The sequence below is a fragment of the Bubalus bubalis genome, chromosome 6, assembly GCF_019923935.1.
Source record: "Bubalus bubalis isolate 160015118507 breed Murrah chromosome 6, NDDB_SH_1, whole genome shotgun sequence".
Lineage (NCBI taxonomy): Eukaryota > Metazoa > Chordata > Mammalia > Artiodactyla > Bovidae > Bubalus > Bubalus bubalis.
The window spans coordinates 72,584,477-72,604,672 of NC_059162.1; the positions used below are offsets into that span (position 1 = coordinate 72,584,477).

Consider the following 20,196-nt stretch of genomic DNA (forward strand, 5'->3'; position numbering starts at 1 on the left):
GATTGTTCATTTTTCTAACTTCTTAAAGGGAATGACTAGAAAAATTACACAGTGTACAATTTATTGTACAAAATCTGCTTTTTGATAAAAGCAGAATGTCTTAGAAAAATGTGGAATTTAGAAATGTAATTTGCATTACATTTTGGAACAGATTTTCTTATTTGGGAAAATGTCTTTGAAATCAGAAGTGAAAGTGAAGTTGCTCAGTCATGTCCGACTCTGCGACACCATGGACTGTAGCCTACCAGGCTTCTCCATCCATGGGATTTTCCAGGCAAGAATACTGGAGTGGGTTGTCATTTCCTTTTCCAGGAGATCTTCCCATCCCAGGGATTGAACCTGGGTCTGCCTCATAAAGTAAGCAGATGCTTTACCATCTGAGCCACCAGGGAAGTCCTGGTGAAATCAGAAGCTGAATTTAATTCTCTATACAAATTTTCATTTACAGGCATTTTAGAATACATTAAAAACTGTGATCATTAGGTCTCTTTAAAAATCAACTGAAAAAAAACCCCGAATAAAATGATATATTGATTCACATGAATATAACACTAAAGGAGTTAACAATTAGTTTAAGTGTATCTTCCATACTATAATTTTACATGTTTCAGACTTTAGCATTGCTTTTGTAATAAAGATTAAAAATTCTCAATTGATATATGTTACCTTTGTGGAGATTTGGATGATTTATTTTGGAAAAATATGAAATTTATATAATTCTGACCTATTTAAAGATATTACATAATAGAGTTATCTCTTGATAACTAAACTGACATTTACAATTAAAATGTTGATTGACATATGTTCACATCTCTGTGTAATTATCTAACTATAAACTAAAAATATCAATAAGAGCTAATACTATAGATTCCAGGATCATCTTGCTTAAGCATTACTATAGCATGTGTGTGTGTGTTATTCGCTCAGTTGTGTCCAACTCATTGTGACCCTGTGGACTGTAGCTGACCAGGCTCTTCGGTCCATGGAATTCTCCAAGAATAATGCTGGAGTGAGTCACCATTCCTTTCTCCAGGGGGATTTCCTGACCCAGGGATCAAACTCGGGTCTCCCACATTACTGCAGATTCTTTACTGTTTGAGCCACCAGGGAAGCCCACTGTAGCATGAGTGATATTATTCATGTCAAAACTCTATTGGCATGAGTGATATTATTCATGTCAAAATTCTATGGGCAGAAGAAAAAGTTCATGTAAAGGATTTTAGCTGTCAAAAGTAAAATCACTCATGTACAAAACTACCTCCCAAAGATTTGTCCCGGATCCCTTGTATCGAAAAATTTATAGTGTGATGGAAGATAGCACAATCTTGTCAAATTGGACAATTGGCAACAAACAAAAAATGACATACTTTTCATATGAACTCTACCACGTCTTGATATTCAGCTGCATATTCAGTATACATATTCAGCTTTTCCCACCGGTGTTCCTGTCTCAGGAAGGAGTCTTGCTCATGCTGGTTTTTTATTACACTGGTGTGAATAACAAGGTCAAATGCTTCTGTTGTAGCCTGATGCTGGATAACTGGAAATAAGGAGAAAATCCTATTGAGAAGCATAAACAACTGTATCCTAGCTGTAGCTTTATTCAGAATCTAGTTTCTGTTACTAATCTGGAATCCACTTCTAAAAATGCTTCTTCTCCAATGAAAAACAGTTTTACTCATTCATTATCATCCACTTTGGAACATAGTAGTGCATTCAGTGGTTCTTCTTCCAACCTTTCACCAAACCCTATTACTTCTAGAGCAGTTGAAGACTTTTCCCCATTGAGGACTAACTCCTACAGTTATGCCATGACTACTGAAGAAGTGAGATTTCTTACTTACCAAATGTGGCCATTAACCTTTCTTTCACCATCAGAATTAGTAAGAGCTGGCTTTTATTACATATTGGAGAAGGAAATGGCAACCCACTCTAGTGTTCTTGCCTGGAGAATCCCAGGGACGGGGGAGCCTGATGGGCTGCTATCTACGGGGTCGCACAAAGTCAGACACGACTGAAGTGACTTAGCAGCAGCAGCAGCAGCAGCAGGCTTTTATTACATAGGACCTGGAGATAGGGTAGCCTGTTTTGCCTACCTGTTTCGTGGTGAGATGCTAAATAACTGGAAACCAAAGGATGATGTTATGCTAGAGCACTGGAGACTTTTCCCCAACTGTCCATTTTTGGAAATTCTCTGGAAATGCAGAGGTTCAGCATTTAAAATTTGAGCATGCAGGCACATGCAGCTTGACTGAGAACATTTACGTGCTGGCCATCGACTGTATCAGTTCAGCCTTGCAAGTGCTGGTTTCTATCATGTAGGTCGTAATGATGATGTCGAGTACTTTTGTTATGATGGTGGCTTAAGATGTTGGAAATCTGGAGATAACCCATGGGTAGAACACTCCAAGTGTTTTCCAAGGTATGAGTTTTTGATATGCATGAAAGAGCAGTGATGAGATTCAAATTAGATAACTTCATCTTCTGAACAGCTGTTGTCAACTTCAAATACTCCTGGAGTTGAAAATGCTGATCCACCAATTGTTCATTTTGGACCAGGAGAAAGTTCTTCAGATGATGTAGTCATGATGAATATACCTGTGGTTAAACCTGCCTTGGAAATGGGCTCTAGTAGAAGACTGGTAAAGCGGACCAGTTTTAGAGTTCAGAGTAGGATCCTAAAAACTGGATGAAGTTAAAAACAGTTAATGGTATTGTATCAGGACTTCTTATTGCTGAAGATGAAAAAAGAGAAGAAGAAAAAGAGGAAGACAATGAAAGACAAACTGAAGAAATAGCATCAGATGATTTGCCATTCAGTTCAGTTCAGTTCAGTCACTCAGTCGTGTCTGACTCTTTGTGACCCCATGAATCACAGCACGTCAGGGCTCCCTGTCCATCACCAACACCTGGAGTTCACTCTGACTTATGTCCATCAAGTTAGTGATGCCATCTAGCCATCTCATCCTCTGTCGTCCTCTTCTCCTCCTGCCCCCAATCCCTCCCAGCATCAGCGTCTTTTTGAATGAGTCAACTCTTCACATGAGGTGGCCAAAGTATTGGAGTTTCAGCTTCAGCATTAGCCCTCCAATGAAAACCCAGGACTCATCTCTTTTAGGATGGACTGGTTGGATCTCCTTGCAGTCCAAAGGACTCTCAAGAGTCTTCTCCAACACCACAGTTCAAAAGCATCAATTCTTCGGTTCTCAGCTTTCTTCAGAGTCCAACTCTCACATCCATACATGACTACTGGAAAAACCATAGCCTTGACTAGACCGACCTTTGTTGGCAAAGTAATGTCTCTGCTTTTGAATATGCTATCTAGGTTGGTCATAACTTTCCTTCCAAGGAGTAAGCATCTCTTAATTTCATGGCTGCAATCAACATCTGCAGTGATCTGGAGCCCAAAATAATAAAGTCTGACACTGTTTCCACTGTTTCCCCATTTTTCTGCCATGAAGTGATGGGACCAGATGCCATGATCTTAGTTTTCTGAATGTTGAGCTTTAAGCCAACTTTTTCACTCTCTTCTTTCGCTTTCATCAAGAGTCTCTTTAATTCCTCTTCACTTTCTGCCATAAGGGTGCTGTCATCTGCATATCTGAGGTTATTGATATTTCTCCTGGCAATCTTGATTCCAGCTGTGCTTCATCCAGGCCAGCGTTTCTCATGATGTACTCTGCATACAATTTAAATAAGCAGGGTGACAATATACAGCCTTGACGTACTCCTTTTCCTATTTGGAACCAGTCTGTTGTTCCATGTCCAGTTCTAACTGTTGCTTCCTGACCTGCATATAGGTTTCTCAAGAGGCAGGTCAGGTGGTCTGGTGTTCCCATCACTTTCAGAATTTTCCACAGTTTATTGTGGTCCACACAGTCAAAGGCTTTGGCATAGTCAATAAAGCGGAAATAGATGTTTTTCTGGAACTCACTTGCTTTTTCAGTGATCCAGCGGATGTTGTCAATTTGATCTCTGGTTCCTCTGCATTTGCTAAAACCAGCTTGAACATCTGGAAGTTCAGGATTCACGTACTACTGAAGACAGGCTTTCAGAATTTTGAGCATTACTTTACTAGCATGTAAGATGAGTACAATTGTGCAGTAGTTTGAGCATTCTTTGGCATTGCCTTTCTTTGGGATTGGAATGAAAACTGAACTTTTCCAGTCCTGTGGCCACTGCTGAGTTTTCCAAATTTGCTGGCATATTGAGTGCAGCACTTTCACAGCATCATCCTTCAGGATTTGAAAGAGCTCAATTGGAATTCCATCACCTCCACTAGCTTTGTTTGTAGTGATGCTTTCTAAGGCCCACTTGACTTCACTTCCAAGATGTCTGGCTCTAGCTGAGTGATCACACCATCGTGATTATCTTGGTTGTGAAGCTCTTATTTGTACAGTTCTTCTGTGTATTCTTGCCATCTCTTCTTAATATTTTCTGCTTCTGTTAGGTCCATACTATTTCTGTCCTTTATTGAGCCCATCTTTGCATGAAATGTTCCCTTGGTATCTCTCATTTTCTTGAAGAGATCTCCCGTCTTTCCCATTCTGTTGTTTTCCTGTATTTCTCTGCATTAATCGCTGAGGAAGGCTTTCTTATCTCTCCTTGCTATTCTTTGGAACTCTGCATTCAAATGAGTGTATCTTTCCTTTTCTCCTTTGCTTTCACTTCTCTTCTTTTCACAGCTATTTGTAAGGCCTCCCCAGGCAGCCATTTTGCTTTTTTGCATTTCTTTTCCATGGGGATGGTCTTGATCCCTGTCTCCTTACAATGTCATGAACCTCCATCCATAGTTCATCAGGCACTCTGTCTATCAGATATAGTCCCTTAAATCTATTTCTCACTTCCACTGTGTAATCATTAGGGATTTGATTTAGGTCATACATGAATGGTCTATTGGTTTTCCCTACTTTCTTCAATTTAAGTCTGAATTTGGCAATAAGGAGTTCATGATCAGAGCCACAGTCAGCTCCTGGTCTTGTTTTTGCTGACTGTATAGAGCGTCTCCGTCTTTGGCTGCAAAGAATATAATCAATCTGATTTTGGTGTTGACCATCTGGTGATGTCCATGTGTAGAGTCTTCTCTTGTGTTGTTGGAAGAGGGTGTTCGCTATTACCAATGCGTTCTCTTGGCAAAACTCTATTAGCCTTTGCCCTGCTTCATTCCGTATTCCATGGCTAAATTTGCCTGTTACTTGAGGTGTTTCTTGACTTCCTACTTTTGCATTCTAGTCCCCTATAATAAAAAGGACATCTTTTTTGGGTTTTAGTTCTAAAAGGTCTTGTAGGTCTTCATAGAACTGTTCAACTTCAGCTTCTTCAGCATTACTGGTTGGGACATAGGCTTGAATTACCGTGATATTGAATGATTTTCCTTGGAAACGAACAGAGATCATTCTGTCGTTTTTGAGATTGCATCCAAGTACTGTATTTTGGACTCTTTTGTTGACCATGATGGCTATTCTATTTCTTCTAAGGGATTCCTGCCCACAGTAGTAGATATAATGGTCATCTGAGTTAAATTCACCCATTCCAGTCCATTTTAGTTCGCTGATTGCTAGAATGTCAACGTTCACTCTTGCCATCTCCTGTTTGACCACTTCCAATTTGCCTTGATTCATGGACCTGACATTCCAGGTTCCTATGCAATATTGCTCTTTACAACATCGGACCTTGCTTCTATCACCAGTCACATCCACAACTGGGTATTGTTTTGCCTTGGCTCCATCCTTTCATTCTTTCTGGAGTTATTTCTCCACTGATCTCCGGTAGCATATTGGGCACCTACCAACCCAGGGATCCCCTTTCAGTATCCTATCATTTTGCCTTTTCATACTGTTCATGGGGTTTTTAAGGCAAGAAAACTGAAGTGGTTTGCCATTCCTTTCTGCAGTGGACCACATTCTGTCAGACTTCTCCACCATGACCCTCCTATCTTGGGTGGCCCAACATGGCATGGCTTCGTTTCATTGAGTTAGACAAGGCTATGGTCCATGTGATCAGATTGGCTAGTTTTTTGTGATCATGGTTTCAGTGTGTCTGCCCTCTGATGCCCTTTTGCAACACCTACCATCTACTTGGGTTTCTCTTACCTTTTACGTGGGGTATCTCTCCATGTTTGCTCCAGCAAAGCTCAGCTGTCTGCTCCTTACCTTGGATGAGGGATATCTCCTCATGGCCACCCCTCCTGACCTTGAATGTGGAGTAGCTCCTCTTTGTCCCTCCTTCACCCTTGCAGCCACCACTCCTTGGATGTGGGGTTGCTCCTCTTGGCTGCCTCCCCTGACCTATGGCATGGGGTAGCTCATCTCAGCCACCACCCCTGACCTCGGACGTGGGGTAGCTCCTCAGCTGCTCCTGTGCCAACGCAGCCTGGCACTCTTGGTAACTACCCCTGACTTTGGGCGAGGGGTAGCTCCTCTTGGCCATGCTTCTGCACAGTCTGTCGCAGCCAGCACGCTTCTGCATGATTTGCCATTACTTTGGAGAAATAGAACGGCTCTTTTTCAACAGTTGATGTGTGTTCTTCCTATCCTGGATAATCTTTTAAAGGCCAATGTAATTAATAAACAGGAACATGATATTAGTAAGCAAAAAACACAGATACCTTTACAAGCAAGAGAACTGATTGATACCGTTTTGAAGATATGCCTCCAACATCTTCAAAACTGTCTTAAAGAAATTGATCCTACATTATATAAGAACTTGTTTGTGGAAAAGAATATGAAGTATAATCCAACAGATGTTTGGATTAGGTCTGTCACTGGGAAGCCTGCAAGAAGAACATGTAAAGTGTGTATGGGCAAAGAAGTTTCTATTGTATTTATTACTCTCAGTCATCTGATACTATGCTGGAAATGTGCCCCTTCTCTAAGGAAATGCCCTATTTGCAGGAGTATAATTAAGGGTACTGTTTGTAATTTCTCTCATAAAAGAAAAATAGGTTATGTATTACATTAAATATAAAAATCTTTAAAATATTGTTTGAAGCTGTTTGAAGTTAAAATAGGGATTCAGTTCGGTTGCTCAGTCGTGTCCATTCATTGTGGACATTGTCCATGTCCAGTGATTGTGACCCCATCAACCACAGCATGCCAGGCCTCCGGATCCATCACCAACTCCCAGAGTCAACTCAGACCCACGTCCATCAAGTCGATGATGTCATCCAAACATCTCATCCTCTGTTGTCCCCTTCTCCTCCTGCCCTCAATCTTGCCCAGCATCAGGGTCTTTTCCAATGAGTCAGCTCTTTGTATGAGGTGGCCAAAGTTTTGGAGTTTCAGCCTCAACATTAGTCCTTGCAATGAACACCCAGGACTGATCTTCTTTAGGAAGGACTGGTTGGATCTCCGTGCAGTCCAAGGGACTCTCAAGAGTCTTCTCCAACATCACAATTCAAAAGCATCAGTTCTTCGGCGCTCAGCTTTCTTTTTGGTCCAACTCTCACATCCATACATGACCACTGGAAAAACCATAGCCTTGACTAGACGGACCTTTGTTGGCAAAGTAGTGTCTTTGCTTTTTAATATGTTATCTAGGCTGGTCATAACTTTTCTTCCAAGGAGTAAGCGTCTTTTAATTTCATGGCTGCAATCGCCATCTGTAGTGATTTTGGAGCCCAAAAAATAAAGTCTGACACTGTTTCCACTGTTTCCCTATCTTTTTGCAATCAAGTGATAGGACCAGATGCCATGATCTTAGTTTTCTGATTTTTGAGTTTTAAGCCAACTTTTTCACTCCCCTCTTTCACATTCATCAAGAGGCTATTTAGTTCTTCTTCACTTTCTACCATAAGGGTGGTGTCATCTGCATATCTGACATTATTTTTATTTCTCCTGGCAATCTTGATTCCAGATTGTGCTTCATCCAGCCCAACATCCAATGGATCATTGAAAAAGCAACAGAGTTCCAGAGAAACATCTATTTCTGCTTTATTGACTATGCCAAAGCCTTTGACTGTGTGCATCACAATAAACTGTGGAAAATTCTGAAAGCGATAGGAATACCAGTCCACCTGAGCTGCCTCTTGAGAAACCTGTATGCAGTTCAGGAAGCAACAGTTAGAACTCGACATGGAAAAACAGACTGTTTCCAAATAGGAAAAGGAGTACGTCAAGGCTGTATATTATCACTCTGCTTATTTAACTTATATGCAGAGTACATCATGAGAAACACTGGGCTGGATGAAACACAAGCTGGAATCAAGATTGCCAGGAGAATGCTGGCATATTGAGCACAACACTTTAACAACATCATCTTTTAGGATTTGAAATAGCTCAACTGAAATTCCATCACCTCCACTAGCTTTGTTCATAGTGATGTTTCCTAAGGCCCACTTGACTTTACATTCCAAGATGTCCGGCTCTAGGTGAATGACTGCACCATCGTGATTATCTGGGTCATGAAGATCTTTTTTGTACAGGTCTTCTGTATATTTTTGCCACCTCTTAATATCTTCTGCTTTGGTTAGGTCTTTACCATTTCTATCCTTTATTGTTCTCATCTTTGCATGAAATATTACCTTGGTATATCTAATTTTCTTGAGGAGATATCTAGTTTTTCCCATTCTGTTGTTTTCCTCTATTTCTTTGCACTGATCCCTTAGGAACACTTTCTTATCTCTCCTTGCTATTCTTTGGAACTCTGTATTCTGATGGGTATATCTTTCCTTTTCTCCTTTGCCTTGAGCTTCTCTTCTTTTCACAGTTATTTGTAAAATCTCCTCAGAGAACCATTTTGCCTTTTTGCATTTCTTTTCTTGAGGGTGGTCTTGATCCCTGCCTCCTGTACAATGTAGTGAACCTCCATCCATATTTCTTCAGGCACTTTGTCTATTAGATTTAATCCCTTGAATCGATTTCTCACTTCCACTGTATAATGGTAAGGGATTTGATTTAGGTCGTGAATCACTAGGTCATTGAATGATCTAGTGGTTTTCCCTACTTTCTTCAATTTAAGTCTGAATTTGGCAATAAGGAGTTCATGATCTGAGCCACAGTCAGCTCCCGGTCTTGTTTTTGCTGACTGTATACAGCTTCTCCATCTTTGGCTGCAAATAATATAATCAATCTGATTTTGATATTGACGATCTGGTGATGTCCATGTGTAGAGTCTTCTCTTGTGTTGTTGAAGAGGGTGTTTGCTATGACCCATGTGGTGTTTTGGCAAAACTCTGTTAGCTTTTGCCCTGCTTCATTCTGTACTCCAAGGCCAAATTTGCCTGTTACTCCAGATATTTCTTTACTTCCTACTTTTGCATGCCAGTCCCCTATAATGAAAAGGACATCTTTAGGAGAGGGCAATATTCTTAAGTCAGAAAGTGTGGCTCCATTGTCTGGACTGTTACTTGTCGTGCTCTGATTATCACTGGCTAAAACTATGGGTACACGTCCTAGGAAATCAAACCTTTTCCAATACTTTGTGAATTCACAGAGACTTTTTTAAAGCTCACTCATGCTTGTTTGCAAATATGCAATCACTTATCCATACCACATTAACCAGTGTCTTTTACTTGATTTCCACTAGGTAAAACTGTTTAAGCAAAAGGTTTGTTATGGTAAAGGAAGGATCTAAGCAAAGCCAAACACTCCAAATGTAACATAAACATTCACAGTCTCAGTATTGTGAATTTTTCTTTTTAAGCCCCATCACTCCAAACAATGTCAATGCCTGTTTCCCTATATATTCTCCAGCTTTGTAATACCAATCCTGGTTTTCCTGATCCTTCCTTCTTGGGAACAAAATGATTTTTCTTATTTCTATTCTTTTATTTTATTTTATTTATTTTTTATTTTTCTTATTTCATGCAAAGCAATCTCCTCCCAAACTTTTCCTTCATGGTTTCATCATCAGAATGGACATTACCATTTGCCTCGATCTGTCTGTTTTGGAGGTATTTTCCCAGCAAGCACTTCTTACCCATAGAGAACTCTGGGAATAGCAATCAGAATGATTCAATTTAAGCAACTTCCTCTACCACTTATTAAGTGCTCATTATTTATTAGGCACTGTGTTTTATAACATTTCTGCTCACTCTCCCACTTGTTTCCATGGGGTAGGCTTTTATCATTCTCATTTTAGAGAAGGAAACTAAGTTCCAAGAAAATTAATTCACTTGTCTAAGGTTTGAAAACCATCAAACACAGCAGTGCGTGTTCCAGCTTTGATTCCAAAGTCCAGACTGTTTTCAATGTTGTCTTCTCATTTAGGTCATGATTACTATTAAATTTGTGATTTAACTATAGTGTGTTGATATCAAATGCTTTGCATGCATGCAGGTTTTATTTTTTTCTGAAGGAGATCCATTTGGTAGCTGTTATTTGAAAATGGAATAGATAGTCAATTTGCCAGTTAAGTTATTATAATAATTAAGCCCTTACAGTTCTTTGTACCATTTTTAAAGTTATAGAAGTGTAACAGAAACAATACTTTGTTTTGTTAGAAATATAGAGCTCAGAAATATAAAAGTAAATATACATGAAAAAAGTCATTTAGTTTCTGAAGCACTTCCTTTTTTAATTTCAAAAGGCATTATGAATAGGAATACCATCATTTTACCAAGAAATAAGTATTTGAAGAGTATATTGTGAGCATAATTATTTATTTTTAATAGCTGTATGTAACTGATAAGTATAGCTGGTTATGACCAAAGGTCAATCAATCTAATGAAACTTGAGAATTTCTGAATGTATGAATTTATATGGAATCAAATGTAAACTTCCCCTAGATAATTAGGAGTTGAAGATTATAAAATTTGCCATTGAGAAGATCATTATTCTCTAAATATTCACTAAAGTCTGTGCCCTGATAACATTAATGGCCCAGAAAGCAGTTATATGTCTTCTGTGAAGTATTGATTTTGAACACAAAGAGGGCACATGTTTCATATGTAACTTTTTGATACTTAGGTTTTTGCTTGATCTCTCATTTTTAGTCATTTATTCCTGATGTTCTTATTTTTAAAAAGATCTATGATAGCAAACTGACATTTGAACTATGTCTACAATTTTCTGCTTCTAACAATAGTTGCCTTTTGAATGATTAAAAAATTCATAATTTGTAGTTTATTTTAAAGATACATAACATAAATACCCACTTCCATAAAAGTTTAGATCCTGATTAAGCCATTAGATATTCTGAAGATTTGCTCTCCTTTTACTTCCACTCTGACAATATCTGTGGCTACTTAGACTATAATATGTTTAAGCCATAAGTTTTTTTTTTTTTCCCTAAAATTTGTCTTCCTAAGTCTTGTATTCTAAAATGTATTTTCCTTGCTAAGTCAATTCCTTCCTATAAGCTCACCTTAATATAATTCTGTAAATTCTCAAAAACATATGCTCTTTCAAAATCATCAAATATCAATCATTTTGAGTCAAAACTGGGAGTTAATTTGGGTTAAATTTGATCCTAATTACTGGGAAGAGTAATTGCCCTGCCCAAGATTTGATTTTTTTCTCTCTGTCATACAATAAGTAATGACATGAAATGACCAGTTTTAAAGAAATAAAAATTACTAACCAAAATCAGCTGAGTAATGTCCAACTCTTTGTGACTCCTTGGACTACAGCACACCAGACTTCCCTGTCCATTACCAACTCCTGGATCTTGTTCAATCTCATGTCCATCAAGTTGGTGATGCAATCCCACATTTCATCCTCTGTTGTTCCCTTCTCCTCGGCTGCCTTCAATCTTTCCCAGCATCAGGGTCTTTTCCAGGTCTTTTCCAGTGAGTCAGTTCTTCACATCATGTGGCCAAAGTATTGGAGTTTCAGCTTCAGTATCAGTCCTTCCAATGAATATTCAGGACTAATTTCCTTTAGGATTGACTGGTTGGATCTTTTTGCAGTCCAAGGGATTCTTGAGTCTTCTCAAACCCCACAGTTCAAAAGCATTGATTCTTCGGTGCTCAGCTTCCTTTATAGTCCGATTCTCACATCCATACATGACTACTGGAAAAAACATAGCTTTGACTAGATGGACCTTTGTTGACAAAGCAATGTCTCTGCTTTTTAATATGCTGTCTAGGTTGGTCATAGCTTTTCTTCCAAGGAGCAAGCGTCATTTAATTTCATGGCTGCAGTCACCATCTGCAGTGATTTTGGGGCCCCAAAAATAAAGTCTGACACTGTTTCTATGGTTTCCCCATCTATTTGCCATGAAGTGATGGGACCAGATGCCATGATCTTAGTTTTCTGAATGTTCAGTTTTAAGCCAACTTTTTGACTCTCCTCTTTCACTTTCATCAAGAGGCTCTTCAGTTCTTTGCTTTCTGCCATAAGGGTGGTATCATCTGCATATCTCAGGTTATTGATATTTTTCCCAGCAATCTTGATTCCAGTTTGTGCTCAATCCAGCCTGGCATTTTTCATGATGTACACTGCATATAAGTTAAATAAGCAGGGTGACATTATACAGCCTTGATGTACTCCTTTCCCGATTTGGAACCAGTCTCTTGTTCCATGTCCAATTCTAACTGTTGCTTCTTGACCTGTGTAGTTTTCTCAGGAGGCAGGGCAGGTGGTCTGGTATTCCCATCTCTTGAAGAATTTTCCTCAGTTTGTTATGATCCACACAGTCAAAAGCTTTGGTGTAGTCAATAAAGCAGTAGTAGATAATTCTGATAGAGCCCCATAGTAAAATATGTGTGTGTGTGTGTGTGTGTGTGTGTATATATATATACATACTAGATACCTGTTACTGATACTGAACATATACCTAATATATAAATTTATAAATGGCAAATATTTAGAAATAGTCTTAATTTCTTAACTATGTTTTTTTCTTATTTTTCAGTCTCTGTTTCTATTCATAAAAATAACCTGCAAAACATAGGATATAATGTTAGGGGAATTTTGATGAATAGTTTCTTTTATTCAGTCACTATATGATAAGTTGAGAGGTTATATATATTAAAATTATTTTTATTAAAAAATATAAACATTAACAAGGTACTTTCAAATATACTAGTATAGAACTCATATTTAAATAGTTTGATGTACATTCTAGTTTTGACAATCATAAGGTAACTTTATTTATTATTATTTATAGCTAACACTATAAATTTATCTCATTTAATTCAACTGATGAGAAATGGACACTGTGTTATGAATAATAATTTACAGTTACTTGAGTCAGGCAGTCCTGAGTTCACATTAAGTTCTGTCATTTATTCCTGAGGAAATCTTTAATAAGTTACTTCTCTGTTCCTCACTTCATTCATCTGTAAATAATAATAGACATTTCCACAAGACTGTTGTAAGAATTATATGAGGAAATATATACATGGTAAAATAGTACATGGTAATTATAATAGTACTGAACCTGTAATTTTAGCATACAGAATTTTTAAAGATATTTTAAAATTGTCTTAATAAAGCCCAGATGTGTTCTTTTTGAATTATTTTAATGAATACTTTCTAAAATGTATTACCAATTTATTTACTTAGTGTGCAAAATATGTTAAAATACTTAAAAATTTTGACAGAAGCATTAACAAGAATATTATTGATTCTTTTTTTTGTTCATCAGTAATAACAGTACAAAGACTATTGTTTTTAATTATAAAACTTTTTTTTTTTTACTATATGATATAGATACTGCTTGAAGGCCTCAGCTACTACTGCCCAACATGTATATAAAAGCATAGACATTCACTTATTCAGTGCACATCTGTTAGATTTCTGTTGTCTGATGGAAAAACACAGGGCCATAAAATTCAGCTTTGTAATCAGGTCTTTCCTTTATGTTCAGATGTCTTCATTCACTCCCTTATTCAAAACTATTAGACAAAACTACTGAAAAACATTCCAAAATAAATTGAAAGGCATCATTTTTAAAGTCATTGGAAAAAATTAATAGTCTATAACATAAATCATGGCAATAGTTATCATAATCACTCATGTCTTTGCATAATGTTTACTTAACTCATCTTGGATATATTATGTTAAACCTAGAAATAAACTGTGTTTAGATGGAAATAAATTATCAAGTAAATTTTAAGTGTACTTGAGTTTTTGCCTCTCTCTTCATATCTATCTTCATCTCTGTCTCTGTCTCCTTTTCTCTGTTTCAAGTATCAGAGGAAACATCAGTTTGCAGTGAATACAGAGAGCTCTGTAAAAAGAAACATCTTTTACTTCAAATTGTAATACACTGTAATACCTCAGTGAGGTTGCAAATTACCTAGTTTTGTAAGCTTGAATTTATTCATACAGAAATAAGAATGATTTTACTTTTAATAGGACCTACCTATGGTGGCTCAGCTGGTAAATAATCTGTCTGCAATGCCGGAGACCTGGGTTCAATCCCTTTGTTGGGAAAATCCCTGGAGAAGGGAATGGCAACCCACTCCAGTATTCTGGTCTGGAGAATTCCATGGACTGTATAATCCATGGGCTCACAAAGAGTCAGACACAACTGAGCAACTTTCACTTTTCACCCTGGTAAAGAATGTGCCTGCAATGTAGGAGACCCAGATTCGATCCCTGGGTTGGGAAAATCCCCTGGGGAAGGCACTGGCTACCCACTCCAGTGTTCATACCTGGAGAACCCCTTGGACAGAGGATCCTGGTGGACTACAGTCCATGGGGTCGCAAAGCATCAGACAAAACAGAGCAATTAACACTTTCACTTTTCACCTCATGGGGAAGTTATGAGTATTGCATAAAATATTACATCTAAAGAGCACATAATTCAGTGTATTTGTATTTCTGTATCTCCTGCATGGAACTCTTCTTGCAGATACTTAAGGCACTTTATCAGATAATTTTTTTGACCCCATTTTAAATAGCATCCTCCACTTTCCCACCTCCTTTCGTTACCTCTGAAATAACCTAACCATACATTAGGAAAAAAGGTCAATGAATTTGACATATTTCCTGACCAGATTTCTTTACAGGGTCATTCCTACTGACATGATCCTCAAGATAAATGTTATTAAAGAGGAACCTACTTTTTAAAACTTAGACAGAAATGTTGGATGCATACATCAGTGGAACGTTGAGTTCTTGGGAGACAGAAACTTTAGCAGTCAATTTGATATACTTAAGCATGCAATAGTCCTCTAATCTTTGTAAAAAAATTTTTTTTAATTAAAGAAATTGTCATGCAGCTGTAATGTTGTCATTTATCAGCATAATGAATTTAAACTGAAGGCTACTCTTACTGTGAGAATGAAGGGATTAACTGGAGGGACTGCATTGATAATAATTAGAAAAGTGCAGTGGCCAAATCAATATCTTGGTGCTGAGACTTTCCTTGGAAACTGTAAACCATAACAAAGCTGTCAGGCTGCTGAGAGATGGGGATGTTGTTTATTTGTGTTGCTAATTTACTCTCTGATACTTTTAAGTTGTATACTGAGTACATCAGAAATGAAAAAAAAAGATATTTCACTTATTTTTTTAAAGATAAAACATGGTTTATTTTTATTTCTCCCATATAAGTTATCAAAACTGTAGTGAAGGCTTGAGTGGTAAACTGATCATAACTTTTTTTTTTTGAGGAGTGGGAGAGGAGTATCAGGATTATTATGATGTCTTTTGTTAATATTTAGTGACTATGTATCACTTTCTATTTAGTGTTATAATTTCTACAGAAGTAGTTTTAATTCAAAATTTTCCATTTTAAGGGAAGATAATATTATACAATAAGCAGGACCTGTATTTGACTAATGGAATGATAGTCATTCTTCTGGACACTCATATACCACATTTCAGGAGTCCATTAAGTAGAAGAGAACTGTCACTCATCATAGTCTTTCAGGTTTCCAAGTTTGATAACATTATTAAAAGAGTCCATTGCTGGTAGGATTTACTCTTTTCTGTATTATATTCTTTTCCCAGAATCCAATAACAGAACGATGTGCAAAGCATAATTTTTGGACCTCAGTTTTTATCTAATACTTAAGAGGTTGGAATTCCATTTTAGTTATCTATTGCTGCATGGCAAATTACTCCAAACTTTGCGGAGTAATACAAAAGTCCTCATAGGATTTGTAGCTCATGAACTTGGACAAGATAAAGCAAGATGACTTGTCTTTTCCCTATGATCTCTGGGAAGCAGCAGAGGGTGATACAAATGGCTGGGGGCTAGAATTATCTGCCAATTTCCAACAGAGTACCAACCATTTATATTAAAATTTACATTAACTAAATATAATTAATACTTTAGTTCTTCAGTCATACCAGCCATATTTCAAATGTTCAATAGCCACATGTGGCTAGTGATGACTCCTTGGCCAGTGTGTATATATATATGACGTTTCTATCATCACAGAATGTTCTCTTGGACAGAGCTAATCTAGGGGCATCTTTACTCATATGTCTAACATGTAGCCTGGGATGACTCCAGGGTTGGGGACAGATGAGATTGTTGACTAAAGTACATAGATGCAAGATTTCTATTTAGGGTTCTTAGAACCTAGAATTTGAGTTCTGAGAGGAAACTTCTCAAGTGCATGTGTTTGAGCCAGGATGAAGCTGCATGGCCTTTAGGATTTAGCATCATAAGTCACAGAGATCACTATGCCTTACTTTACTGGACAAATAAGCCCACCAGTAATGAGCCACTAGATTCAAGGTATGGGGACTCCTCTAAACAGGAGGAGTGTCAGATGTTCTGAGGCCATGGTTTAGAAGCACTGCAGACTAAATCTTTGTATCACAAATGGTGCTTTGGAAAACTAGACTTTAATATACATAATAGGAAAGGTCTCAGTGATCAAATAAAGAAGGCTTCATTTAAATAAAATCTAACACTTCAGGATTTTTATGGTATTTAGTATGCTAGTGTTCAAGGTTAATTTCTAAGGTGGCATTGTATGTTATGGTTAGTGTAAGGTAAGGGAGTTAGAGAAGACAAGGTTTGGAAAAAGAATGAGACCAGCACTTTACAGGAACAGATACCTTTAATGAGGTGAGAAGGGGCGGCAGTCAGATTATTGGGCTGCTGCGCTAAGTCAAGAAGAGAGTAGGTATATATAGAAAACATATATATGCGGAGATACATCATTTTGAGGGAGTCTGTTTTTATTCATGATTATTTTTGATCAGTTAGCTTTCAACATGGAGAAGGCAATGGCAACCCACTCCAGTACTCTCGCCTGGAAAATCCCATGGATGGAGGAGCCTGGTAGGCTGCAGTCCATGGGGTCACGAAGAGACTGAGCTACTTCACTTTCACTTTTCACTCTCATGCATTGGAGAAGGAAATGGCAACCCACTCCAGTGTTCTTGCCTGGAGAATCCCAGGGATGGCAGAGCCTGGTGGGCTGCTGTCTATGGGGTAGCACAGAGTCGGACACAACTAAAGTGACTTAGCAGTAGCAGCAGCTTTCAACAATTGGGGCAAGGAATTCCTGAGACCAGCCGGAGACTGGGATCTGCCGGGAGCTGAATGTAATCAATCTTAATGTCCATTCCTTTCTTCAAAGGAGAAAGTTTTATTCTGTATAGAATGGTGGGGAGGACCTGGAGGGGAGTTTTAACTCCAGGCTGTTTTGAGCTGTGTAGCTTTCCTTCAGTTAGCAACCATATTTTATCAAGGCATATTTTATTAAATTAATGTTTAATCACATCCAGTAACCAAGTTCTACAGGAGAATCTGGAAAATGCCACGCTGAAAAAGTGAAGTGAAAGTCGCTCAGTCGTGTCTGACTCTTTGTGACCCCGTGCAGTCCATGAAATTCTCCAGACCAGAATACTGGAGTGGCTAGTCTTTTCCTTCTTCAGGGGATTTTCCCAACCCAGGTCTCCCGCATTGCAGGCAGATTCTTTACCAGTTGAGCCAGAAGGTAATCCCAAGAGTACTTGAGTGGGTAGCCTATCCCTTCTCCAGCGGATCTTCCTAACCCAGGAATCGAACTGGGGTCTCCTGCATTGCAGGCAGATTCTTTACCAACTGAGCTATCAGGGAATCTTTAATTTTTTAAATCCTGTGATTTTATTATATTGCCTTTATTCCTAAAAAAGCCTATTTTGTACATAAGCTTTTCTGTTATTTGAATTCTATTTATTTAAACTATAGAGTGAAAGAGGAAATGGCAACCCACTCCAGTGTTCTTGCCTGAAGAATCCCCATGGAAAGAGGAGCCTGGTGAGCTATAGTCCATGGGGTCGCAAAGAGTCAGACACGAATGAATGACTAATCACAAACTATAGAGTAGTGAATTTCTTCTTCTCTTAAGATAATTATTTTTCCAAAGGATTTATTGTATTCATTTATTCTGAGATTTACTAGGAAATGATAAGTAAGTATTGAGAGCTGTCACATATTTTACAACAGTGTGAGTTTATTAGTAAAATCAAACCATAGACAGTTAAAGTGACAATATTAACATGAGAATTGTACTAAATATAAAGCTATGTAGACAGAATGGTTTCAGTAAGAATATATTCAAGGGAATGTTGGACCTAAAAGCAATTAGATGAATGAATATCATATGAAGAAATCAGAAAAGCAATTTGTCTTTAGAGCAAGGGAGTGTAGGTAACTATCATCAATGTCATTTCTAGTTGTACAACCAAAAGAAATAATGTGTTACAGGTTATAGACATGATAGACTAATGATGATCTCTTTACTGTCCTCAAAATAAATGTTCAGTCAACTTTTAAACTTTAAAATCAATGATCATTTGTTAAGTTTATACACTGTTTATCAGCATTAATATAATTACAACAAAGTCAAGTGTGAGGTTGGTTATATTTTAGCCATATGCAGGATCCTTTTCATATAAATGTAAACATTTCTATTATTATATTTCAATTCATTCAGAGATAAGAGTGAAATATAATAAACAGTATAGTAGATATAAGCAGATAACTTTGTATCAACTAATATTTTTTCCCATAGAATCCATATATAACCCAGAATGTGTTATTACTCTTCAATTGCTATCAGGTTCCTCTGTCCAAGTGATTTCCCAGGCAAGAATACTGAAGTGAGTTGCCACTTTCTTCTCCAGGGGATCTTCCCTGCAACATTGCAAGAGGATTCTTTACCACTGAACCACCAAGGGAGCCATAACCCAGAATAGTATTGCTTAAATTAATTTCAGTTTGTAAAGAAAGTATTTACAAAATATCAAGTTTGTCTTGGTACTATAAAATAAATTAATTGTGTAACACTATTGTTATATATGAGAGATTAGATATAAAACAGATGTTCAAACCATCCCTGTAATAGTTTATTATCTATGGCAAGAAGTCCAAGATGGACAAATTCTGTTTGCTTGGAGATAATGTTTCTCAATGATTTTATGGTCCTGGCAACAGTGCTTATACATTCAATAAGAAGCTGTTGAATACCTACTGCTAAATGCAGATCTGAAAGCTACCCTCAAGGACATTGCAGTGTGAGAAAGCATGTAGTCAGACAGCTTCAGCTACTAGGATGAGGGCCATATTAGAGGTAAGAAAGAACTCTGTGAGTATGAGGTTGGAGGACGTCATGTGTGCAGAAAAACCAGCTTTATTGCAGAGAGAATTCCATCCTTAGTCCTGACATTTGTGTTTATATGCATGAGTGAATTCAGCTGGTCATTATGACTGCATTCCCTCTCTGTAATGACAGGAATAGTTCTTTATGTGGTAGATTTGTGAAAGCTTGTGAAACTACAAGTTCTTTGCAGTTATGTATTGCAGGTGAAACTAGTGGTAAAGAAACCACCTGCCAGTTCGGGAGATATAAGAGATGCAGGTTTGATCCCCAGATGGGAGAAGATCCCCTGGAGGAGGGTATGGCAACCCACTCCGGTATGTTTGCCTGGAGAATCCCTATGGACGAAGGAGCCAGGAGGGCTACGGTCCATGTGGTCACAGAGTCGGACGTAACTAAAGCGACTTAGCATTTAAGTCGCACAGGAAATAATTATCTCTTGAAAGCTAACATTTATAATATAAAATTAAAATATTTATAAAAAATAATTTATTTTTGGCTGTGCTGGGTCTTTGTTGCTGCACACAGGATTTCTCTAGTTGCAGCAGGCAGAGTCTACTCTTTTATGAAGTGCACAGGTTTCGTATTGCAGTGATTTCTCTAGTCGCAGAGCACAAGCTCTAGACACACAGGCTTCAGTAGTTGGGGTATGAGGGCTCAGAAGTTGCCACTCCCAAGATATAGAGCATGGGCTCAGTAGTGATGGTACACGAACTTAGTTGCTCTAAGGCATGTGGAATCTTCCCAGACCAGGGATT

General features: G+C 37.9%; 1 protein-coding gene and 1 pseudogene across 5 annotated transcripts in view; both read left to right on the forward strand.

Annotated features, from left to right (window-relative positions):
• The window catches only part of NEGR1 (neuronal growth regulator 1), a 1,028,214-nt gene that overhangs the window by 49,954 nt on the left and 958,064 nt on the right, over positions 1-20,196 (forward strand). The window lies entirely within an intron of this gene.
• On the forward strand, positions 560-7,199 carry LOC102395218 (annotated as a pseudogene).